The sequence below is a fragment of the Furipterus horrens genome, unplaced genomic scaffold (genome assembly GCF_987537825.1).
Source record: "Furipterus horrens unplaced genomic scaffold, mFurHor1.1.pri manual_scaffold_3, whole genome shotgun sequence".
Taxonomy (NCBI): Eukaryota; Metazoa; Chordata; class Mammalia; order Chiroptera; family Furipteridae; genus Furipterus; species Furipterus horrens.
In genome coordinates, this window is record NW_028327173.1 from 116,684,485 (window position 1) to 116,710,715 (window position 26,231).

Genomic DNA, 26,231 nt, shown 5'->3' on the forward strand with positions numbered 1-26,231 from the left:
GAGGCAAGTTATACTGGCTATCTTCGAACTTGTAAAATGAAAGTGAAAAGGCAATTATTGTTGGGGAGTGGGGTGAGGGAAGATCAGAATTTTATATTAACTTTGATAACAGTCATGGGCAGACTAAAGAATACTACTTTTATCAGGCAAGTATCTTTCTGTCCCTGTCCCTGTCTCTGTCTCTGTTTCTTGTTCTCTTAAATCTGTTTTGAAAAGAGGAAGCTCAAATCAGTCAGCTAGAAAACACATGCAAACTCTTGATTGTAGTAAATCACATAAGAGCAGGCAGGTGCATGATACAGCAGATGGCTCTAAAGAATGTGGAAATACAGCAGCATAGATGCCAAGAGAAATCATCTCCCCAAAGCCAGGCTCCTGTTTGAGTTTGTGCCAGGGGTTAGAGCTTAAAAGCTTTAAAAAACGTCATTTTGTTTCCAGTGAAACTTTGCATTTTAGAAGCTCCTTCTTTTGTATTCATTTGAAATAAATTTTGCATTCTCTGATTCATTTTCTATTTCACAGAGACACTTTCCTTTCTAAATGTGAAAACTTTCTTCACCTAGGTCTTTTCAGAATTGTTGATATTTTTTAGTTCTTTGCTTTAGGCATTTTGGTGAGTTTGATTAAAATAAACTTCCCATTTCTTCTTTAATCTAATTCCTTTCAAAAGTGTTTGGAGAAAATATTTTTTTCCCTAGGAGAGTTATCTAAATTTTAAATGGCTGATTTAATTTCAACGTATATTTATAAAATGCTTATTATTGTCAAAATACTGTTCTAGGAGTTATGGGAAATGCAAAAAAAGGACAAACATGGATTCTTTAAAATTTTTACAATTTAATAATATGTGAGTTTTTACTAGTTATAAAATTTGGGGAGAAAGATAGGTGGATGAATATCAATGGAATCAAATAGCACCAATCTTACAATATATGAGTAGGTCCTAACATTAGTGCAGGCAAATATGCTCTGTAGAATTTTTTGTATGGGTTTAAAAGGCAATAATCTTTCACATGTGGTGGTTTTTGTTCTGTCTCTCCTGCTGTGTCTTCACATTGGAAAGGGTCTACATATCTTTTATGTTTAGTTATTATTTTGTCAGTCCCTCTTGGATTGCAGTTCTTTTGCTTAGTTCTCTTAAATTAATAGCATCAGAGTGAATCTACTTCATGTAGTTTTCATTTTTTTCTTTAAGGAAGCCCATGTCTGAAGTGGCTGTAGCACATAATCTATGGGATTATACTTGCTAATCTACTAGTTAGCCCATCCCCTCCCTCATCATCTCTGTCATATTTCTTCTAAGCAGAGGTAATTAATAAATCATTCACCATATGCCCATATGGAGAGGAAGGATGGAGAAGTGGTTGAGTGCAGTCCTTGACTCACGTTGCTGAGGTTCAAACCCAGCTTGGTTGCTTATGAAATGAGCAGTCTGGGGCAAGATACTTGCCACACTGTTTTCTGTGTCAAATGGTGATATTAATAGCACTTGACTCATACTCAGAAGATTAAATGAGGCGATTTCTTTTTTTAAGTATATTTTATTGATTATGTTGTTACAGTAGTCCCAATTTTTTTCCCTTTGCTCCCCTCTGCCCAGTACCCCCATTCCATCCAGCAATCCACCCCCTTAATTCATGTCCATGGGTCGTGCATGTAAGTTCTTTGGCTTCGCCCATTCCAATATTATTCTTTTTTAAAAAATATGCTTTATTGATTATGCTATTACAGTTGTCCCAAATTCCTTTTCCTTTGTTCCTCTCCACCCAGTGACCCCTCCTCCCTCCAGTTGTCCCTCCACTTAGTCCATGCCCATTGGTTGTGCACATAGTTCTTCTCAACATCTTCCTATCTACTCTACTTCCTCCTACTATGCTTCTTAATTCCTGTACCACCTCTCTCCCTTTCCTCCCTTCCCCCTCCCTGATGACATCCCCCCATAATGTTCCCCATACCTATAATTCTTTTCCCACTCTCATTGCCTACTTAGTTTGCCTTTGTTTCAATTTCCTAGCTTCTCTTGTTGGTTGTTGTGATACAGTTTTCATTTTAATGTTCATAGTTTTTATCCTTTCTCCTAAACATTTCATATGACAGTGGTTTCGATCTGATGAACTCCTTCAGTTTTACTTTGTCCTGGAAGCACTTTCTCTGCCCTTCTATTCTGAATGACAGCCTCACTGGATAGAGTAATCATGGTTGTAGGTTTCTGCTTTTCATTACTTTGAATATTTCTTGTCAGTCCCTTCTTGTCTGCGGAGTTTCTTTTGAGAAATCAGTTGATAGTCTTTTTTTTTTTTTAATTTCTTTTATTGATTATAATATTACATTTGTGCCAATTTCCCTTCCCTCTGCTCCCTTCCACCCGGTGGCCCCCCTCCCTCCAGTTGTCCCCCCCCTTTTAGATCATGTCCATTAGTTGTGCATACAGTTCTTCTCAACCTCTCTCTGTCTATTCCATTCCCTCCTACCATGATCCTTATTTCCTATATCATCTCCCTCCCTCTCCCCATTCCCCCTCCCTGTTGACCTCCCCCCAATATGTTCCCTGTACCTATAGTTCTTTTTCCACTCTCGTTGCCTGTTTAGTTTGCCTTTGTTTCAATTCCCTAGCTTCTGTTGTTTCTTGTGATGCAGTTTTCATTTTAGATTTCATTGTCTTGATCCTCCTTTTTCTAAACCAGTCCCTTTAACATCTCATATAACAGTGGTTTGGATCTAATGAACTCTTTCAGTTTTATTTTGTCCTGGAAACACTTTCTCTGTCCTTCTATTCTGAATGACAATTTCGCTGGATAGAGTATTCGTGGTTGTAGGTTTTGGATTTTCATTACTTTGAATATTTCTTGCCAGTCCCTTCTTGCCTGCAGGGTCTCCCTTGAGAAGTCAGCTGATAGTCTAATTGGGACCCCTTTGTACATAATTCTTTTCTTCTCTCTTGCTGCTTTTAAGATTCTCTCTTTATCTTTATTTTTTGACATTTTGATTATAATGTGTCTTGGAGTGGTTCTCCCTGGGTCCAGTTTTTTTGGAACTCTCTGTGCTTCCTGGACCTGTAAGTCTATTTCCTTCCCCAAGTCTGGGAAGTTCTCCTTTATTATATTTTCACTCAATTTTTCAAGTTCTAGTTCATCTTCCTCGCTCTCTGGCAAACCAATGATTCTTATGTTGGGCCTTTTATAGCTGTCCCAGAGGCTTCTGATCCTCTCATCGTTGCTTCCCATTTCCTCTCTCTGCATTGGTTGACTGCTTGTTCCTTCTCCATATTCCAGTTTGTTGAAATGAACTCTGGATTTTTTTTCCTCACCATCTGTCTCGTATGTGGTTTTGTTCCTTTCGTTATGAGTGTTTTTCACTTCTTTCTCATCTTTTTCCAGATCTTTTGTGAATTCTGTAAGCCACCTGATAACAATGGCCCAGAACTGAGCCTCTGACAGGTTTCTTATCTGTTCATCTGTCAGGTTCTCTATCTGTTGCCTGGTGAGCTGTGCCACCGGGATTTCTATAGTTGTCTGCCTCATTTTGACAGATGTGTTTTGTTTTCTTGGGCCGGCTGTAGGGGGCAGTGCCTGTGTACTCGTAATGACCCAGCGACCGGCGCCGTTCGGCAGCCTTTCTTGCTGTGCCGTGGTGCTTTGTCGTCACAATCCAGCGACCGGTGCCTGTCCGCGACCTATTTCGCAGCCCTGTGGCGCTTTCTTTGGGGGCGGGGGTCCAAGATGGATTCACACAGTTATTCCGCTAGGAGACCGGGATCCGTCCTCCCGCCCCCCTGGGCCTCACTGTTCAAGGCGATGTGGTGGCTGCTTTCCCCAGCGTTGGGGTCGCGAGCTGCCGGGGGTTCGACTGCAGCCGGGATTGTTCTCCCCGCCGCTGTCCCCGCCGCTCCACAAACAGCGCCGCCCCCTTTCGCTCTTACCTGCCCAAAGAGCGCCGCTGGTTTATAACTTCATATGTTGGGCTTCCGTGTAGTTTTATTTTCTGGAATTTCTAGTTATCCTTTGTTTTGAAGTAGTTGTATTCCTCTCTAGTTGTAGAGGGAGACCTAGCGCGTCCGTCTAAGCCTCCATCTTGGCCCGAAATCAGTTGATAGTCTTATTGGCACCCCTTTGTATGTAATTCTCTTCTTCTCTCTTGCTGCTTTTAAGATTCTCTCTTTACCCTTAATTTTTGACATTTTGATTATAATGTGTCTTGGTGTGGTTCTCCCTAGTCCAGTTTATTTGGAACTCTCTGTGCTTCCTGGACCTGTAAGCCTATTTCCTTCCCCAAGTTAGGAAAGTTCTGCTTCATTATTTTTTCACATAATTTTTTAATTCCCAGTTCTTTTTCTTCGCCTTCTGGCAACCCTGTGATTTGGATGTGGGCCCGCTTATTGCTGTCCCATAGGTTTCTGAGCCTCTCCTCATTTTCCTGACTTTTCATTTCCTCTTTCTGCACTGGTTGACTGTTTGTTCCTTCCCAATGTTCTGATTTATTGATTTGATCCCTGGTTTTCTTTCCCTCACCACTAGTTTTGTATGTGTTTTTCTTCATTTCAGTAGGACTAGCTTTCATTCCTTCCCTGTCTTGTTTAAGATCTGCTGTTAATTCTGTAAGCATTCATATAACCAGAGCTCTGAACTGTGTCTCAGAAAGATTTCCTATCTGCTTCTTCATTAGATTAGATATTTACTGTCTGGTCAGCTGCGTCACTGGGATCTCTATCATGATCTGTGCCATTGTGACAGTTTTGTGTTTACCTTTGTTTCCTGGGTGGGGCTGTCACACCTCCTACACTATAGAGGGTCGAGCCCCGTGCACTTGTTACTACTCGGTGACCCTTCTTAGCATGCTGTGACACTTTCTGTGGGGGTAGGGGTCCAAGATGGATTTCTGCTGTTCACTCTCTGCTGAGAGACTGGGAGCCTCCTCCTCCATCCCCAACCCCTCTGAGCCTCACAGTCCAAGGCAATGGGGGTCTGCCTTTCTTGGTGTTGGAACTGCAAGCTGACCCATCTGGTCTGCAGCCAGGGGTGCTCCCCAGGTGCCTCTTGCCTCCCCTTAAATATCGGTGTCTGCACTTACTGCAGTCCCGCTGCCATCGCCACAGCTACTGCCACCAGCACAGCTTGACCCTGGCTTCACTCCTCCTACCTGTCCGATGAGCACCACTTCTTTATAACTTCATACATTTGGTTTCCATTTATTTTCTGGAACTTCTTGTTATTTCTGGTTTTGTGGTAGCTGTTTAGTTGAGGAGGGAGACAGAGCATGTCAATCTAGGCCTCTATCTTGGCTGGAAGTCTCCTGTGTGTTTCCATATTATTCTTAACTTCCCCCTTTCTATTTTGTACCAACCAATTATGCTTCTTAATCCCTGCACCATTTCCCCTTTTGTCCCCTCTTCCCCCTCCCAGGTGGGAACCCTCCAAATGATCTCCATACCTGTGAGTCTGTTCCTATTCTGGTTTGCTTAGTTGGATTTTATTTTTTAGATTCAGTTGTTGATAGTTGTGAGTTTGTTGTCATTTTAATGTTTATAGTTTTGATCTTCTTTTAACCTTTCATATAATAATGGATTGGTGATGATGAACTCTTTTAGCTTTACCTTGTCTGGGAAGCACTTTACCTGCCCTTCCATTCCAAATGATAGCTTTGCTGGATAGATTCATCTTGGTTGTAGGTCCTTGTTTTTCATCACATTGAATGCTTCTTGTCAGTCCCTTTTTGCCTGCAAAGTTTCTTTTGAGAAATCAGTTGACAGTCTTATAGGCACCCCTTTGTAGGTAACTGTCTTCTTTTTTCTTGCTGCTTTTAAGATTCTCTTTAGCTTTAACTTTTGGCATTTTAATTGTGATGTGTCTTCATATGGTCCTCTTGGATCTAGCTTGTTTGGGACTCTCTTTGCTTCATGGACTTGTATGTCTATTTCCTTTGCCAAATTTGGGAAGTTTTCCTTCATTATTTTTTTACATAAGCTTTCAATTTTTTGCTCTTCCTCTTCTCTTTCTGGCACACCTATGATTCAGATGTTGGCATGATTAAAGTTGTCCCAGAGGTTCCTAAGCCTCTCCTCATTTTTTTCAGTTCTTGTTTCCTCATTCTGTACTGGTTGACTGTTTTTTTCTACCTTATGTTCCAAATCATTGATTTGAACCCTGATGCCCTTCCCATCACCATTGGTTTTGTGTGGATTTTCCTTCGTTTCATTTAGTATAGCCTTCATTTAATTTATCAAGCCTGTGAGCATCTTTATTACCAGTGTTTTGAACTCTACGTCTGTTAGTTTGGCTATTTCCTTGTCGCTTAGTTTTCCCGCTGGAACCTTGATCCATTCCCTCTTTTGGGCCATGCTTTCTCTGTCTCCTTAACCTGACAGACGCCTGTGTTTGTTTGCCTCTCTGTCTCAGGTAGAGCTGCCGGGCCTATTATGTTGTAAGGGGTGGAGTCTTAGGTATTTTTCAATGCAAAATGACCCTTTTCACTACATTGTGGTGTCCTATGTGGGTGAGGGGTCTGAGAGGGAATAATGCCACTCACCCCTTTTCCAGGCACTTCTCCCATTTCTGTATGGGACTGGTGCCTCTCTAGCTGTTGCCTTGGCTGTTGTTCCCAGAGTGCGTGGGTCTGCAGACATTCTAGGACCATGGGAGCCCTTTAAACAAGTGGACTCTGCTAAGAAATTGACAGTTTCTTCCTCTGTCCCAACCCCCACTGGTTTGCACAGTCAGAAGCAATGAGGCTTTATTTTCCCCAATGCTGGAACCATAAGCTATGTTGTCTGGTCTGGTGCTGGTAGTGCTCCTCAGGTGTCCTTCCCTACTTTTTAAAATGTGACTGTGCTTTCTGCAGGCCTGCCACTACTGTCACCACCACACCATGTCCTCTCCGCCCTGACTCCACCCCTGCTACTTGTCTGGATGAGTATTTCTTCTTTTTATCTTTGTTGGACTTCCATGCAGCTTGATTTTCTGGAACTTCTGGTTGCCTGTAGTCTTGAAATAGTTGTATTTCTTCTTAGTTGTGGAGGGAGATGCAGTGTGTCTATCTAGGTCTCCATCTTGGCCAGAAGTTAACTAAAGAAGGCAAATTCTTTAAAGTGTAAGAAGGGTATTAGACTCAGAAGGAACACTCAATAAATGTTATATTTTATTTTTATTATAGATGAATGGGCTTGTAAAAAATTTTCTGCTCCTACTTTGCTTTGGAGAAAAAAACATTTTTTCCTATCCACTTTTTTAATTTTACATCTCTGTGGTCAGTATTTGCTGTGGAAGGCCATGAATAAATGTGACAAGTTGGAATGATGAATGAAGAGTTTGGGATGTGGTTTAAGAAATCCATGGCAGAGAGGAGAAAGAGAGAGGAGATTTTGCAAGTGTGGAGGTGGCAGAGACCAGTAGTGGAGAGTGAGAACCAAGTGTAAGGGCCTCCCAGAACTCATCATGGCTGGGAAATGTATGACCAGTTGTTGAGGAAGCTGACAGTTCTGATTTTTAGGGTAGTCATGTTACAGAAGGGAAGGCTGCCTTGAGTACTGCTATGGAGCTACCTGGGTGTGTGCTAATGTGAGACCCTGCTCCTCTGGTAGAGATTGTTCCAGCATAGAGAGCTTTAAAAACTTTATGTGCTGAAGACTTAAAGAGGGAGCAATGGAGCCCACTTTCCATCAACATATATAATTTAGCATAGAAAGATATATTCAGAGATGAAAATTCCAGATTATATCCCACTGGAAAGTCTAGATTATTACCTAGTTTCATGTCTTACAAATCTTCTATAACATGTAGATGACTGGTATGTCTGCCTTAACATCTCATGAGGTCTGAAGAATCCCTCTGTTGGACAGCCCTGACTGTCTGCAAGGCATTTAAACACTGAGCTATGGACAATCTCCTGGTTGTAAAGTCCCTTCCTTTGGTTCCTACAACAATTATGTGTGTGTGTCTATCCTGACCATTATAATACAGGGTACTGTAGCTGAGTGTGTACTTGCTTCCTCTCTCATTGGACTCTGAGCTCACTGGGGACAAGTGATGTGTCTTTCTCTGTTCCTCTAACCCCTAGCCTGACGCCAATCAGATGTAGGTGCCCAGTAAATGTTAATACATTAGAGTTATAATGAATGCGGCTAATCCCTTTAAGATCTTATACACCATCAAAACTGTAAGGAACACTGTGATTATAAACAAGTCTCAAGTAACATTTATGCATCTATAAACAATATTATTTGTGAAAATACAGCTTGGTATATATTTTTTCAAACTCATGTTTCCTGTGCTTGTAACTGTTTATATTTTATGCTTATTCCAGTTTTGCACATCTTGAAGGAGCCATAAAAGTGTTGGCTGTGAGTGCTGGTTATCTCCTTAAATCACCATTTTAAAGCTTCCTGTGGCTTATCGCAGGAAGTTCGGGTATTCACCCCAAACAGACTGTGGTTTCTTTAATGTCAGGGAGGTTTCTTTCTTCTTAGTAGTTCTTGTGCCCAGAAACAGTGCCTGGCACTTTGTAAATTGTTCATTATACCCATTGATGCATAACAAAATGAACATTTCATTAAATCACTAAATGCAATAATTTCACTTAGAAAAAAGGAGTCTATGTTACTTTCACCTTTCCTGAAATATTTAGCACCCTGATCCCTCTGGGAATTTAACATTAGTTGAAATCATTATGCATTTAGTATTTCTGCTTATGATTGTTTCTTTCATTGCTTGAGTGTACATTTTGAGTTTGTTTCAGAAATTAAGTTTTGGAACCTATGAGCCATATGGTTAACCAAGTCATTTACCAGTATGAGAATGCTTTCAGAAGGATAGGCTTAGGGTTTCCAGAGGAAGTAATTTCCCTTCTCAGCGCTGGTGATGACTTAGGATACTGTCTTCTTACCTCCTGAAGTTAGTGACAGCAGTGAGTGTCTTCTATATCTATTGCAAATGCAACTTTCTGCAGCCTTAAAGAGGATGCGCTGGCCTCCTGGAACATCCTGTTCATTAAGGACTCACAGTCCTGTTTCGCTTTCACTCTCCTCCTCCTCCATGGCCTCGCTGTCAGGTTTGGCTCCTCTTCCCTAGCAACAGAAACTGAAGTTAGAATTCCGAGTGGAGGCTTTGCTCCCTGAGGAGACCATGAAAGCTGCACTTTTATGAACGTGTTCTTGTACAGAGCATCTGTTAGCATCAGCTCACTTATTAAAATGTGGACTTTCATCATTCTGCTGCTCACTCAGAAAGTGCCTACCCCTTAAGCAAGGATGGTCTTTAGAGAAAGAGATGTAATAGAAACACGCATAGTTAATAAACTATCATTTTAATCATGTTCTCATGAACCTAAACCTTTTTCTCAACTAGCTTATTGGTAGATAACACTAATTTCAAGCCTCTTTAAGATAAGCCAGGGTATTAATATTTACCTCACTGGGATGTTAGGGTTATTAAATGAGCTAATATGTTGAAATTGGTTTGTGCTATGTCTGAGGGATAATAAGCAGTAAATAAAATTTAACTGTTAATATTACCATTTCTATAATAAATATATGTAACATAAATACAATAAGCTTCTGTTTATTTGAATAAGTTTCTAGATAGCCTATGGAGAAAGCAATAATCTTATTATAATTTAGCCCAAAGATTAAAGTAATACAAGTAGAGATTTAACATGCATTTTATATTCTATACATTTCTTTTAAATAAATTAAATTAGTTACATTGTGAATAAAAAACAGATATATGACAAGAATAAAGGAGACATAAGATAATTTTAGATGAATATATAAATGTAAAAGGATTTTAATGTGTCATGGTGAAGATATAAGCCAATACAACCCTGCACCTTCCTAGGACACAGAATTTTTATTTTCTATTTTAAAATCTGATGGGTTCTGATCCTGGTAACTTACTTTAAAAGGCCATTTTTGTTCTTGACCTCAGTTTCAGCTTCAATATAAGTAAAAGCTTACTGAAGATAAACGTAGTTGGTAAGTATACATCTAATACAACACACCAAATGTATCTGACCATTGATCACTTTTCTGAATAATACTAATTTTGCTTTTATTTTATACATCTCCAATTTAATGTGCCATTGGAGTGGTAACTGTTTCTTATAAAGAAATTAATTGACTGTTTTATTTTAAATTCTCTTGAAGGAGATAGAGCAACTTGTTTTCCAAAACAAGGTATCAGCGAGGTGGGAAAGACTTTTGTAAAGCTCACAGTACTGCTTAAGAACAGGTAGCACAGCCCAGTTTGTAAACTTGCTAATTATCTTGAAAATTTTTTCTGTGCCTGGAACAGTGTCAAAGTATATCTACACATTTTTACTGTCATGGTCAGAATTTCTTTGCCAAAACTGGCTTAAATAGGTGAAGCTTAGCATGGTTTACAAAAAGGATTATTTAAATTTATTTTTAGTAATGTGACTTCAATTCCTCATTTACCATTACTATTTGCTGGGGAAGACATGTAATTTTTCTGGATATTTTCAGATCTTTGTGTGAGACTGCAAGTACATAATTGAGGGCAGTTCCCAATCTCTCACCTGTATAAACTGTATTTTTTAAAAAAGTTATAAATAGGAATATCATTCAAAAAGCAGAATTGTAAGTAATTTTTGCTCTGCATATCACAACTAGGGACCATATTCATATGCATGCATTGATGCATTTTCAGAGGTGTTTCATAATAGTTGATCACAAAAAAATTTGCATGATACTGCTTTTTTGTTACAGAAATCCATTCAAGAGGTAATTGTTTTGCAAAGGTGCTGGGAAGTGGTAGAATTTTGGATATAATTCAGACATGGGGACCATAGAATTTCCTGACAGATTGGTGTAAGTTTGCAAGAAATGGAAGAATCCAGAATGACCTCAAGGGTTTTGGTCTAAACAAATGGAAGGATAGAGTTACCATTCTGTGAGAGAGGAAAGCTGAAGGTGTTTTTTTTGGAAAATGTTAGGTTTTAGAAATATTAATTCTGAGATGCCCATTACACATAATTGTAGACTGTCTTTTCTTTGGTTTCTAATATCCTTTTCTACTCTTCTCTATTTTGCTCTTGGCACCAGAAGACTGTTCTATGTTCATTTCATCAGTGGGATCCCTTTGACCCTCAGCTTTTGATTGTGTTCAGCCAACAGGGAGCTCATAGACTGGAGGGAGGAAGGAGAATTAGGTCATGGGTCTATTTTCCTGGTTTCCTGATGATGAGGTTTCTCCGTTTCTCTGTGTTACCTGACTGAATGTTACTACTATTCTCCTGGTGGTCTCATTGACACAATTCTCTTCTTCCAATTTCTAATAACTGCCCCTTTTCCTCATCACTTTGGACTTATGAGTCTCAACAGACCTGCTGCTAAAGACCCAGAGTCATGCACTATCTATCATTGTTCCTCCACTCTGTCCTCATCATTGTAAATAGTACCTTTGTCAATAAGCCTTCCTCAAATTTCCTAATTTTAGTGTGCTCTCTGTTTCTTATCTGGACCCTGTATGATATAATATCCAAGTGGATCTGAAAAGTGAAATGATTATACAGACATAGAATTCAGGAGAGGGGGTCTGGCTTGGAGATGTAAATTGGAAGTCATTAATAATAGATGTTATTTAAAGTAATGAATCTGGAAGAGATTGTTGAGAGAATAAATATATATAGAAAATGAAAAGGAGCAAGACCTGGGCAATCCTATAAGAGTGACTAGTGGCATTGAAGAGAAACTATGAGTGTAGTGTCCTGGTCAAGTGAAGAAAGCACAGTAATAGCCAGCCAGGTACTATCAGGACAGAGAATTAACTGACCATTGGACTGAACAACATGACAGAGATAAAATTCTGGTTGAAGTAGTTTCAAGAGAGACTGGATTGTAAGGCACTGGAAACAAAGATTATAGACAATTTTTTAAGTGTTTTGCTGCCATGGCATAAAAAACAGTGGGTGGTAGCTGATGACAGAAGTAAGGTCAAGTTCAAAAGAATGGAGAACTCTCTGTGCTTATTCTATTGGTAATATCTTTCAGACTGATAACTTTAAATACTATATATGTGCATACATTTTACTGCAAGTGATATTCCAGGGAATGAATACAGAATGTGCCAAGGTATGGGTCTTAGAATAACATAGTACATTTGGGGAACTGAATGACTGCCATTAGCTCAACATAGCTATAGGATAAAGTGAAAGGAGAGATGAGGCCCTTAGTCCAATAGCCTGAGAGGTACTGAGTCCCTTAAACCACCACATGAATGAGATTTCAAGCCAATTCACTCTCAGTGAGCCTTGAGATTCTGCAGTCCCAGCTGACATCTTGATAGTAGCCTTGTGTGAGTGTGAGAGAGAAGACCCAGCTAAGCCACTCCCAGATTCACAGCCTACAGAAGTTGAGAAAATAAAATTTAAATCATTTGGTTTTGCAGTGAATTTTTATGTAGCAATAGTTAACAAATACACTATTTCAGAAAAAAAGAATTTCAGATGACACTGCAATGTCCAAAATAAAGAGGAGCAAGACTGGAAGCAGTCACTCCAATAAGGAGGCTGCTTGTAGAAATAAATACAGGTGATAAGTAATAGTTACAGGTTACTTTACTCTTCTGAAATCTCCTGGAATGACCTTTTCCTCTTCTACCTGTGGTGGCTGTCAGTCTTCAGAGTATTTACCTCATTCCTCTAGGCCAGCCCAGTTCTTATTAGTTATAAATTTTCTTTTGGATTGTTTCTCTCTTTTCATAAATTTTTATTTGGTGTATGTACAATATTCCGTCACTTATAGCAGGTATTACGTTTTAGACCCCCCTGCAATAGATGAAAATCCATGAAGTAGAAACGTTACATTTATTTTAGTATTTATATATATATTAAGGCTTTATAAACCCTTCCCACACACTTATAAACCATTCCCAGTCCCTTATTAACCTTTTTCACACTTTTATAAACACTACTTGTATTCTTAAACATATTCTACATTCTTAAACCTATGTATCTTTAACAACATATGTATACAGTACTGTAAAATTTTATATGAGTACTCACCAGTGAAGTATACTACAACCTGAATAATGAAGATGATGAATTATCTGTGCAGTACTGATGATGATGAAGGTGATGAAAATGAGATGAATGTACTGCACAGCAAAGAAGAGCATTACAGCTCTTCTAAAAGCACCACTTCATCAAGCACTTCTTCAGGTGGTGCAGTAGTATCTCTGGCCTCGTCCGTAACTTCTACTTCCTCTAAAGGTGTGGGCGTAACTGACCTCTTCATTCGAGTGATGAACATAGTTATGGGGAGTTGCTGGCGCTGCTTCTTCTTCTGATTGAGAATGTTTTTGTAAACTGACATGGCACTGTCAACTGAATTTGCAAACTTTAACGAATGAACCATATGGGGGTCCCATTCTTCAGCCACTTGTTGAAGTTCTTTGGCCATTCTGACCATGGTTGCCAGATGATCAAGTGTTAGGCCAACGTCTTCTTCTTCTTCAACCCATTGTTCATCTTGTTCCTCATCCTCTTTTTCACTTGCTGACTTAGTCAGCTCCTCCAGGTCTTCATCCATCAACAGTTGAGAGTGCGCATCGTTCAGGGTATTTACGTCTTCAGTAGTCATGTCACTGAAGCCCTCTCCTCTCAGTATTTTTGCCAGCTTCATGGTCTTTTCCACCACAGAGTGATGGATTTCATCAGGAGAGAATCCCTTGTAATCATGGACCACTTCTGGCCACAATTTTTTCCAGTTGGCATTCAAAGTCTCACTCTTCATTTCCTTTATGGTCTTTTGAATATTTGGGAGACATGATGCAATTATGTACTCATGCCAGTACGCTTTTAGCAAGAAGTCTTCATCTGAGTCCATAGCTTCAACAAGGTTTTGCAGGGCATTTCAAGTGTAGAGCACCTTAAAAGCGCGAATAATGCCTTGATCCGTTGGCTGAATGAGCGATGTGATGTTCAGCGGCAAGAAGTCTATCTGGATGCCATCATACGTCAGGTCAACAGCATGGTGTCTAGAATTTCCCATTATCAGAAGCACTTTGAAATCAAGGCCTTTCTTTGCCAGATAAAGCTTAACTTCTGGAATAAAATATTGATGAAACCAATCAGTTGTGAGGAGTTTCATGATCCAAGACTTAGGGTTGTGCATCCAGTACACAGGCAACACATTCTTATTTTTGTTTTTTAGGGCCCTTGGGTTCTTGGACTTATAAATAAGCCCTGGCTTTATCATAAAACCCACAATATTTCCACACATGATTAAAGTTACCCTATCTTTTTGAGCCTTGAAACCCGGGGCATTTGTGAGACAGCATCCATTTCCAGAATAAGCCTGTTTCATCCATGTTGAAAGCTTGTTCAGGCTTATAGCCTCCTTCCTCAATGATGTCTATGAACATGTTGTTCATGTACTCCTTGGCTCTGTCTTTATCTGCAGAGGCAGCCTCTCCATGCAGAGAAATGCTCTTGAGTCCAAAGTGTTTCTGAAATTTGTCAAACCAGCCCTTGCTGGCACTGAATGGAGTTGGTCTGGTTGGAGAAGCACTCGAAGGTCCTGCTTCAGCACCATCATCATCATCCTCTTCTTCATTCTCATCACCATTGTGACCATTCCTTTTTGCTGCTAACCTATCATACAGTTGCTTGGCCTTCATCCGGATGGTGTTTGTATCCAATGAGATATTCTTTTTTCTGCAATTGTTTATCCACACAGCTAATGCAGACTCCATCTTCACAATGATCTTATTGTGGGAAGTAATCACTCTCTTTGCTGTTTTGTTGAAAGTCACTGATGCCTTAGACCTGATATTCTTCTTGTCCTTCTTTATATGGCAAACTGTAGACTCATTGATCCCATAATGGCAGCCAACAGATGCTTAGCTTCTCTCTTCTTTTGACATATTGATAAGTTCCACCTTCTCTTATGGTAAGCAACTTCCTCTGGTGCTTGGGTTCACCGCCAGAACCCTTAGAAGATGCAGAACGTTTGGGTGGCATCATAGGGCTTGCTATAAATTCAGTTTTTAAGAAAAACTTCACAAAACACTACACCGCAGAGCAAAACTACGCAAGGCGAGATGCTGAACATTACGCACAGTGCGGGATAGCAGACACACTGATGCTATGGTTACTGAGCCAGTCAGCACCCAGGATACACAAGACAATGCCCTGGTTGGCCGCCTTCCATCAATCAGCCAATCGTGTGCCATGTACAATCTCACGTAGGCAAATGAGCTCGAGTGTACATCTTGTTTTCAGCATAATGTATGTCTTTGCAAAAAAATACATAATATAAACAGTGTGCAGTATTTTATTTCAATTTAATATTCTTTTAATGTTAGAATCATTATTATATTTTGTATATATTCTTTGAAAAATTTTAGGCAAAAACTATTAAAATCATAAATACTACACATGTAAATATGTATACAGTACCGCAAAATCCCATGATATAGCAAAAAATCCAAGATAAATAATTAAATATAATATTTTTAAAAATCCTGCGATACAGTGAAGCCACGATAAGTGAACCGTGATATAGAGAGGGACTACTGTATTGTTTTTTTCTTTTTTATTAAATTTATTGGGGTGACACTGGGTAACAAAATTATACAGGTTTCAGGTGCACAATTTCACAACATATCATGTGTACACTGTAATTTGCTGTAGTTGTCTGCTGTTTGCAACTCTATCATAAGAAATACCCTGTGGCTCTGAAAATTCCAGGAAAGAGTTCGACTTAATTACTCAGCTGCTTAAAATTCAGCACATTAAGTTTAAGTACTATATGTAACTTGAAGCACATTATACAATTTCCACCCAGCAATATCTGAGTGTGTATAACTTTATAAAAATAACAGGAACAGGACCCCAAAAGAAGAGAACATAAAACAGACTTCTATTTTTGAGCATGAAAGAAGGGAAGGGGAAAATATACTTGCTCCAGTATTCAGGGCCTGGCACATACTTGGTGCTCAGTCAACATTGAATGACTCAACAAATTGGGATATAAAAGCTAGAATTTTTGCGAATGGAAAGAGGATTCTTCTACAGAATTGTGAAAAAAGCATTTGAAGGACTCATGCATGGGAAGATGTGAGCAATTGTGGCAAGATTTATTGGAGTGAAAACAAAGGACTGCCCCCAGTACCGATGTCTCATCCACAACCAGGTGGGTCAGCTCTGTCTCACTGCAGAGGAAGTTCAGCTGCTGGGGCCTCAGACCCACACCCATGTCTGTCAAGCCCAGGAAGGCCAGGATCAGAAATGTAGAACTTCTCTGTGTCTCATTTCCTCCTGTATTCACTCACCACCAAAGCTCAGTGGTGCCTGGCTGCATCAGGCACTGCTCTTGGGCTCATGCAGCTACTACAGGGAGACATAATGTGCCAACAAATGAACCATGAGCCTTTGTTAAACTTTGATTATATTTTCTTGGGTTTGGGAAGGGTAACCTTTCTTTCAAACTAATCAATCTTCTTCCTAATTCTTCATTGGCTTCTGCTGGGCCCTTCTCCTAATCAATCATTATGGATCTTCTGGGTTCTATGCCCTTATCTTGTCTGATCCTTAATCCAGATTTTTCAGGTTTGACTCCTCACCTTTATAGCTGCCATTTTGGCTCCTACTGCACACACCTCAGTTTAGGAATTTCCCCCTTACTGTTTTTTTCTCTCCCCCCAGTAATCTGTGGGAAGGGGTTTGTTGTCCCCTGGGGAAAGTGGAAAGCCTGGTCCTTCCTGTCTACTGGGGTGGGGTGGAGAGGGAGGGATATTAACCTTCTTGGGGGGCAATGTGACTATACCCTGAAGTGTCTGGAAGGTGCAGCTTCCAGACTTAATCAGGCTTAGCCAATTTAACTCTCTTCTCTTTTGTTAATGTCTAACTAGCTGCCTACTGTAAACAGTGGTGGCCTGAGCCATAGAGCTTTAGCAGTGGACATGCACATGAGGGAATGAGACACAGAGATTCCTGCATCTCTGGATCCTGGACCCCCTGTGCCTGGCAGGTGTAGGTGTGGGTCTGAGGTCCCTGAGGCTGGACTTCTGTAGCAAGACAGAGCTGAGTCCCTGATTGTGGATAAGACATCGGCACCAGGGGGATGTCCTTTGGTTTTGCTCCCATAAATCTTGCCATAATTGCTCACATTCTCCCATGTGAGAGTCCCTGAAATGCTTTTTTTTCTACTCCGTGGAAGAATCCCATTTCCACTGACAACAAGTGAGGAGACTCTTAAATTTAGGGAAGAATATGAGGACTTGGGGTGTGTAGATGAGGCTAGGAAAGTAGTGGAAGGAGAGAATGAGGTATGAAAGAGGAATATGGGAGAAGGCGCCATAAATGAATGTATGGCTTCACAGTTTTATCTAGATCCATCCACATGTAAGTGCTGGGGGGAAAAAAGACATTGTGAAAAGCTGAAGATTAACATTGTTTTTTAAATATATTTTATTGATTGTGCTATTACAGTTGTCCCAATATTTTTACCTTTGCTCCCCTCTGCCTGGTACCTCCCTTCCCTCTAGCCCATTTTTTAATTGGGTTGTTTGTTTTCTTGATGTTGAGTCATATAAGCTACCCCCCTCCTCAGTTCATGTCCACGGGCCATGCATATAAGTTCTTTGTCTTCCCCATTTACTTTACTATTCTTAATGTTCTCCTGTCTCTTTTGTATCTACCAGTTATGCTTCTTGATCACTGCACATTTTCCCCCTTCTCCCCTTTTTCTCTTGGCCACGGATAACCCTCAATATAATCTGTGTATCTATGGAGATAGTTCCAGTTCTAGTTTGCTTAATTTGTTTTTGTTTTTTAGATTCATTTGTTTATAGTTGTGTTTGTCATCATTTTACTGTTCATAGTGTTTTTTTTTTTTTTTTTGAGACAACTGTCAAAGTTGTGATTGTTTGGGTTTTTTTCTTTTCTTTTTTGTTTTTTCAATTACAGTTCTCCCATTTTTCCCCAATTGCTATCCCCCACCCAGCCCACCCCTTCTCCTGAAATCATATCCCTCCCCGTTGTCCATGTCCATGAGTCATTTATACATGTTCCTTGACTAGACCCTTCCCTTACTTATCCCTTCTCTCCCTCCCCCCTCCCCCCTTTTGACTACTGTTCTACTCTTTGTCCTATTCAGTTCGTTTGTTTGTGTTGTTCTTTAGTTTCCTGTAATAGGTGATATCATATGGTATTTTGCTTTCTTTGCCTGGCTTATTTCACTAAACATAATTCTCTCTAGTTCCATCCATGTTGTTGCAAATGGCAGGAGTTCCTTCTTTCTTTCTGCTACATAGTATTCCATTGTGTAAATGTACCACAGTTTTTTGATCCACTCATCTAGAGATGGACACTTAGGCTGTTTCCAGTACCTAGCTATTGTAAACAGGGCTGCTATGAACATAGGGGTGCATACATTTTTTTGAATTAGGGTTTTGGATTTTTTGGGTATAATCCTAGCAGTGGAATCGCTGGTTCAAAAGGCAGTTCCATTTTTAGTTTTTTGAGGGAATTCCATACTGTTTTCCATAGTGGCTGCACCAGTCTGCATTCCCACCAACAGTGCAGTAGGGTTCCCATTTCTCCACATCCTCACCAGCATTTTTTGTTTGTTGATTTGTTGATGATGGCCATTCTGACTGGTGTAAAGTGGTATCTCATTGTGGTTTTTATTTGTATCTCTCTGATGGCTAGTGATTTGGAGCATTTTTTCATGTGTCTATGGACCTTCTGTATGTCCTCTTTGGAGAAGTGTTTGTTCAGGTCCTTTGCCCATTTTTTAATTGGGTTGTTTGTTTTCTTGATGTTGAGTCATATAAGCTCTTTATATATTTTGGAGATCAGTCCACTGTCTGTGATATCATTGACAAATATGTTTTCCCATATGGTTGGTTTCCTTTACATCTTGCTGATGTTTTCTTTTGCTGAACAGAAACTCTTTAGTTTGATGTAATCCCATTTGTTTATTTTTTCCTTTATTTCTCTTACCTTAAGAGATGTATCTGTGAAGATATTGTTACGTGGCATATCTGAAATTTTCCTGCCTATGTTTTCCTCTAGGACTTTTATGGTATCACGGCTTACATTTAAGTCTTTGATCCATCTTGAGTTTATTCTTGTCTGTGGTGTAAGTTGGTGGTCTAGTTTCATTTTTTTGCACGTCCCTGTCCAGTTCTCCCAGCACCAGTTGTTAAAGAGGCTCTTCTCACTCCATTTTATGTTCCTTCCTCCTTTATCAAATATTAGTTGACCATAGAGGCCTGGGTTTATTTCCGGGCTCTCTATTCTGTTCCACTGATCTATATGGCTGTTCTTATGCCAGTACCAGACTGTTTTGATCACAGTGGATTTGTAGTATTGTTTGATGTCTGGTATCGTGATTCCTCCTGCTGTGTTCTTCTGTTTCAAGATTGTTTTTGCTATTCAGGGTCTTTTTAGGTTCCATATGAATTTTTGGAGTATTTGTTCTAGCTCTGTGAAATATGTCATTGGTATTTTAATAGGGATTTCATTGAATCTGTAAATTGCTTTGGGTAGTATGGCCATTTTGATTATCTTGATTCTTCCCATCTGAGAACATGGTAGTTCCTTCCATTTATTTGTATCTTCCTTAATTTCTTTCATCAATGTTGCATAATTTTAAGAGTACAGGTCTTTTATCTCTTTGGTTAAGTTTATACCTAGGTACTTTATTTTTCTTGTTGCTATAGTAAATGGTATTTTCTTTTTTGTCTCTGTCTCCGGTATTTTATTGTTGGTGTACAGAAATGCCTTAGATTTCTGTATATTTATTTTGTACCCTGCTATTTTGCCAAATTCACTTATTATATCAAGTAGTCTTTTAGTGGAGTTTATAGGGTTTTCTAGGTATACTATCATGTCATCTGCATATAATGATAGTTTTACTTCTTCCTTCCAAATTTGGAGGCCTTTTATTTCTTTTTCTTGTCTGATTGCTGTGGCTAGGACTTCCAACACTATTTTGAATAGAAGTGGAGAGAGTGGACAGCCTTGTCTAATTCCTGATTTCAGGGGGAATGCTTTCAGTTTTTGTTCATTAAGTATGATGTTGGTTTCAGGCTTCTCATATATAGCCTTAATTATGTTAAAGTATGCTCCCTCTATTCCCATTTTGCTGAGTGTTTTCATCATAAATGGGTGTTGTACTTTATCAAATGCTTTTTCTGCCTCTATTGATATGATCATGTGATTTTTGTCTTTCATTTTGTTTAGGTGATGTATTATATTTATTGATTTGCGAATATTAAACCATCCTTGCATCCCTGGGATGAATCCCACTTGATCGTGGTGTATGATCTTTTTGATGTATTGCTGGATCCTGTTTGCCAATATTTTATTGAGGATTTTAGCATCTAAGTTCTTCAGTGATATTGGCCTGTAGTTTTCTTTCTTTGTTGTGTCTTGATCTGGTTTTGGGATTAGGGTAATACTGGCTTCATAGAAACAGTTTGGGATTTTTCCCTCTTCTTGGATTTTTTGGAATAGTTTGAGGAGGGTAGGAGTTAGTTCTTCCCTAAATGTTTTGTAAAATTTGCCCGTGAAGCCATCCGGTCCAGGGCTTTTGTGTGCAGGGAGATTTTTGATTACTGTTTCAATTTCCTTTTTTGTTATTGGTCTATTGAGACTTTCTAATTCCTCTTGATTCAACTTTGGAAGATTATATGTTTCTAGAAATTTGTCCATTTCTTTTAGGTTGTCAAGTTTCTTGCCATACAGTTGTTTGTAGTGATTTCTTACAATCCTTTGTATTTCTGTGGTATCAGTCGTGATTTCTCTTCTTTCATTTCTGATTTTGTTTATTTGGGTGCTCTCTCTTTTTTTCTTGATGAGCCTGGCTAGAGGCTTGTCGATTTTGTTTATTTTTTCAAAGAACCAGCTCCTAGTTTTGTTGATCTTTTGGATTGTTTGTTTAGTCTCTATGTCATTTAATTCTGCTCTGATCTTGATGATTTCCTTCCTTCTCCTTGCCCTAGGCTTTGTTTGTTGTTGTTGTTCTAGTTCTTGCAGCTTTAGGGTTAGATTTTTTTTATTTGAGATTCTTCTATCCTTTTCAGATATGCCTGTATTGCTCTGAACTTTCTTCTTAGGACTGCTTTTGCTGTGTCCCATAGGTTTTGGGCTGTTGTGTGTTCATTGTCATTAGTTTCTAGAAACTCATTATTTAATAGTGTGTTATTCATTCTCCATGAGTTTGGGTGCCTTTGATTTTTTTCTCTGAGGTTGATTTCTAGTTTCAAGGCATTGTGGTCTGAAAAGATGCTTGATATGATTTCAATTTTCTTGAATTTGTTGAGGCTTGATTTGTGTCCTACCATGTGGTCTATCTTTGAAAATGTCCCATGTGCATTTGAAAAGAGTGTGTATTTTGCTTCTTTGAGGTGAAAACTTCTATATATATCAGTTAAGTCCATGTGGTTTAGTGTGTTGTTCAATGCCTGTATGTCCTTGGTGTTTCTTTGTTTCGATGATCTGTCTATTGTTGATAATGGTGTGTTGAAGTCCCCTACTATGAGTGTGTTGTTGCTGATATCATTTTGGTGGTCTTCTAGTATTTGCTTTATGTATTTGGGTGCTCCCGTTTTGGGTGCATATATGTTTATCAGTGTTATATCTTCTTGATGGATTGTTCCTTTAAGTATTATGAAATGTCCTTCTTTGTCTCTTTTTATTGCCCTTGCTTTGAAATCTGTTTTGTCTGATATGAGGACTGCTACCCCAGCTTTTTTTTTTTGGTTCGTTTTCTTGGAATATTTTTTTATATCCCTTTACTTTCAGTCTATGTAAATCTTTTGTTGTGAGGTGTGTTTCTTGTAGACAGTAAATATGTGGGTCCTGTTTTCTTATCCATTCCGTTACCCTATGTCTTTTAATTGGAGCATTTAATCCATTTACATTTAAGGTTATTATTGACATGTATTTATTCATTTCCCTTTGTACCTCTGTTCCTCTCCTCTTTTTTTTTTCTCTTCCTTTTTTTTTTAGAACCTTCCCTTTAGCATCTCTTGCAATGCTGGTTTGGTGGAGATGTATTCTTTTAGTCTTCCTTTGTCTTAGAGACTCCTTATTTCACCTTCTACTTTGAATGACAGCCTTGCAGGGTAGAGTATTCTTGGTTGTAGGCCTTTGTTTTTCATTGCTTGAAATATTTTTGACCATTCCCTTCTAGATTGTAGTGTTTCTGTTGAGAAATCGGTTGATAGCCTTATCGGAGCTCCCTTGTTATGTTATTTGCTGTTTTTCTCTTGCTGCTTTTAGGATTTTCTCTTTGGCTTGGAATGTTGCCATTTTAACTATGATGTGCCTTGGATCGGATTTTTTGAGCTTCCTCTTCATTGGAACTCTCTGTGCTTCCTGGACTTGCATAACTTTTTCTCTCGTCAGGTTTGGAAAATTTTCTGTCACTATTTCTCCTATCAGTTTATCTATTCCTTGTTCTTCTGATCCCTCTTTAATTCAGTGATTCTGATATTGTTCTTCCTTATGCTATCCTGTAATTGCCTTACCTCTTCTTCATACTTTTCAATCTTTTTTCATTTTGCTGTATCGTCTGAGAATTTTTTTCTACATTATCTTCTAACTCACTAATCCTATCCTCTGCTTCATTTAGTCTGCTTTTGACTGACTCTACTGTGTTTTTCAGTTCAGAGATTGCATTTTTCATTTCTTCCTGGTTCTTGTTGATAGTTTCTATGTTTTTTTTAATGCTGGTGTAGTTCTCTGGAAGTTCCCTATAATTTTCTTGGAGCTGTTGGTAACTTCCTTGGAGGTTGTCATAGTTGTTTTTAAGGTTGTCAAATATATTGAGCTTCTTCACCACCATTGTTTTGAATTCCGTGTCTGACATTTGGGCTATGTCTATTCCATCTACCTCTCTTTCTGGGGATTTCTCTTTTCTTTTCATTGAGAGGTTGTTTCTGTATCTTACCATGTTGGATTCTTCTTGTTTATGTTTGTTTTTTGGGTTTGTCTGCTTTGACTTCCCACCTTTGTGGTATGAGATCCTTTATAGGAGATCTGGGGGTTTCAGTGGTGCAGTCTCTTTGATCTCCTGAGCCTGATATTCTCGGGATACCCTTTATGTCATTTGTTTATGCTGTCTGGTTATGTTTCAGATGCTCTTTGGTAGGATCTTCCTTCTGGCTAGTTGATTGAGAGTCACTCTGTCCACTTTGTCTTGAGTTCTTTTGTGGAGATGCTATTAAAAACATAAACACACAGCCCAGGCAGGAGACCCGCACCCTCAAAAATATTCCCCACCCTCTATCCCGCTATCCTCAGCCAACAAGCCAGTATTAATATAAATGTAGAGAGATTAGAGCTTTTATACTATAGGAAGAATAGATAAGAGTTGTTTTTAGGAAGGAAAAATATTATTTTTGAGAGGGGATAATAGATTTATAATAGTTGAGACTGTGCAAGAGAGTAGGTAATATTTACATTGTATGTTAATAACTGTAGAAGAAAAAAGGGAAGAATGCAGAATATAGTAGGAAAGTGGAATTGTATAGTATTGGATTTATATAGTAATTATATTCTATTTATTTAGAGTGAAAGGGAGGCTAAACTATACCCACAAACAAATAAACAAAAATTAAAGAGGAAGGATGAGAAGGCGAGATTGTATGAAACAAATTAGAGATATAGTTTGTTTGTTTTTTCAGGAAGAAAAAGAAAAGGAAAAAAAAGGAATGTTTTTACTCAGTTCAGCCTTTGTGTGTTGTCTTCTTTCTCTGCGTCCACAGCTGGTTTAATGTGGCAGGTCAGAGATTCCTATTCCTTGCAGAAGCAGTGTGCACGCAGTGGCTGGCACAGTGCATTCCTTTGGCGCCCGCTGGAGCTAGCTGAGGTGCCCCTGCGTGCAAGGCACCCGAGTGCCCACCTCAGGCTTGCCAAGCCGCTCTCAGGGAGTTGGTCTCTTGCCTCCTAGGGCTGGGCCCCGGACACACGTGCACAGTGGAAGTGAGCAATTGGTGCCTATTGAATCAGGCAAGGTGTTTTTGTGCTGGCGCGCCTGTGCATGCCCAAGGCTGCTGGAGAGCTTGCCTCAGGCCTGCCATGCCCCGTTCCGGGAGTTGGTCTCTGGCCTCTTAGGGCGGGGCCCCAGACACTTGTGCTCAGAAGAAATGAGTGTCTGTGAGTCGCTGCTACCCGCTATTCCCACGCCGCAGCCACCCACCGTTCCTGCGCCTGCCTGGGTGAGCATGAGCAGAGCCTGATCAAATGCTCGCACTCTGGCCTGGCACTCTGGCCTGGTGCCCACTGGAGTTGGCGAGGGGTGTCTGCACACGGTCTTCTGCATGTCCAGTGGGCCTTCCCTGCACCCGTTGGGGCACTGATCTCATGTCTTTTGGGGTGTGTCCGAGGGGCACCTGGACGTGGGGCCCTGCGCACATGGGCCAGTGAATGAGGGCACTTCCCTTTGTGCGCCTGCGTGACCCAAGGGGTGGGTTGGAGAGTGGGCAAGCGCACTTCTGTGCCTGCGCTCCTCAAGAATGTTCTATCACCCCCCAACTTTCCCCCCTCTCTGCAGTTCACAAGAGAAAAATACAAAGGAAAAATTACATTTTCACTTGCATAGCAGCATGCTGTCTCCCATCTTCCAGCGTCAATGCCACCTGGTCGAGTCCTGTCTCTGCCAGTGGGCAGACATCCGCTTTCCTCCTGACTCTCCTCTGGGGAAGCCTGTGGTCACCAAAAAGACTTTGTGTCCTTCCAGCCACAGCTCAGGCAGCCACCCCAGTCAAGAATCTCGTTTCGTCCCTTTTTCTTCTACTATCCTCACTAAACAGGTTGTTCTCAGATGGATTTTCTCTAATCCAGCAGTGCCAAGGCTCGACTCCTGCCAGTGTCCAGCTGATCACTGAGATGTTCTGTCTGCAATTAGTCCAAACTACAGACGGGTCTTGGGAGCCTGAGAGCGCAGCCTCCCCTCACTCCTCTGCCATCTTCCTATCTGTCTACTGTTCATAGTTTTGATCTTCTTCTTTTTCTTAAATGTGTCCCTTTCACATTTCATATAATAAGGGCCTGATGATGATGAACTCCTTTAGCTTTACTTTTCCTGGGAACCACTTTATCTGCCCTTCCATTCTAAATGATAGCTTTGCTGGATAGAGTAATCTTGGTTGTATGTCCTTGATTTTCATCACTTTGGATACTTCTTGCCAGTCTCTTCTTGCCTGCAAAGTTTCTTTTGAGAAATCAGTTGACAGTTTTATGGAAACTCCTTTTCTGTTGTTGCTTTTAAGATTCTCTTTATGTTTAACCTTTAACATTATAATTATGTGTCTTGATGTGGTCCTCTTTGGGTCTAGCTTATTTGGGACTCTCTGTGCTTCCTGGACTTGTATGTTTATTTCCTTCACCAAAATTAGGGAAGTTTTCTTTCATTATTTTTTTCAAATAAGTTTTTAATTCCCTGCTTTTCCTCTTCTCCTTCTGGAACCCATATGATTTGGATGTTGGTACATTTAAAGTTGTCTCAGAGGTTCCTAAGCCTCTCCTCGTTTTTTTCAATTCTTGTTTCTTCATTCTGTACTGACTGACTATTTCTTTCTTATGTTCCAAATTGTGATTTTAACCCCAGTTTCCTTCCCTTTACTATTGGTTTCATTTGGATTTTTCTTCATTTCACTTAGTATAGCCTTCATTTCTTCCCTCATGTGTTTGTCATACTCAGTCATTTCTGTGAGTATATTTATCGCCAGTGTTTTGAACTTTGATAACATCTGTTAGATTGGCTATCTCCTCCTTGTTCAGTTCTCACTCTGGATCCTTGATCTTCTCCCTCTTTTGGGTTATAGTTCTCTGTCTCCCCAACTTGACAGCCTCTTGTGTTTGCCTCTGTGTCTTAGGTAGAGCTGTCACACCTGTTAGGTTGTACGGGGTTGTAAGTGGTGGAACCTTAGGTACTAGTCAGTTCTGGGTGACTGATTTCACAGCCTTATGGTGCTGTATGTGGGGGAGGGGCCAGAGAGGGAACAATGCCACTTGCTCATCCCTCACTCTTTTTTCAGTCACTTTACCCACATCCCCATGTGTGACTGGTGCCCCTCTGGCTGTTGCCCTGGTGATGGTTCCCAGAGAGGGCGGGTTTACATACATTCTAGGAATGTGGGAGTCCTATAAATGGACTCTCCAAAGAGACTGGCAATTTCTATGCCACCCCAACCCCCCCGCCCCCCCCCCCCCCCATTTTACACAGCTAGAAACAATGAGGCTTTATTTTCCTGGTGCAAGAA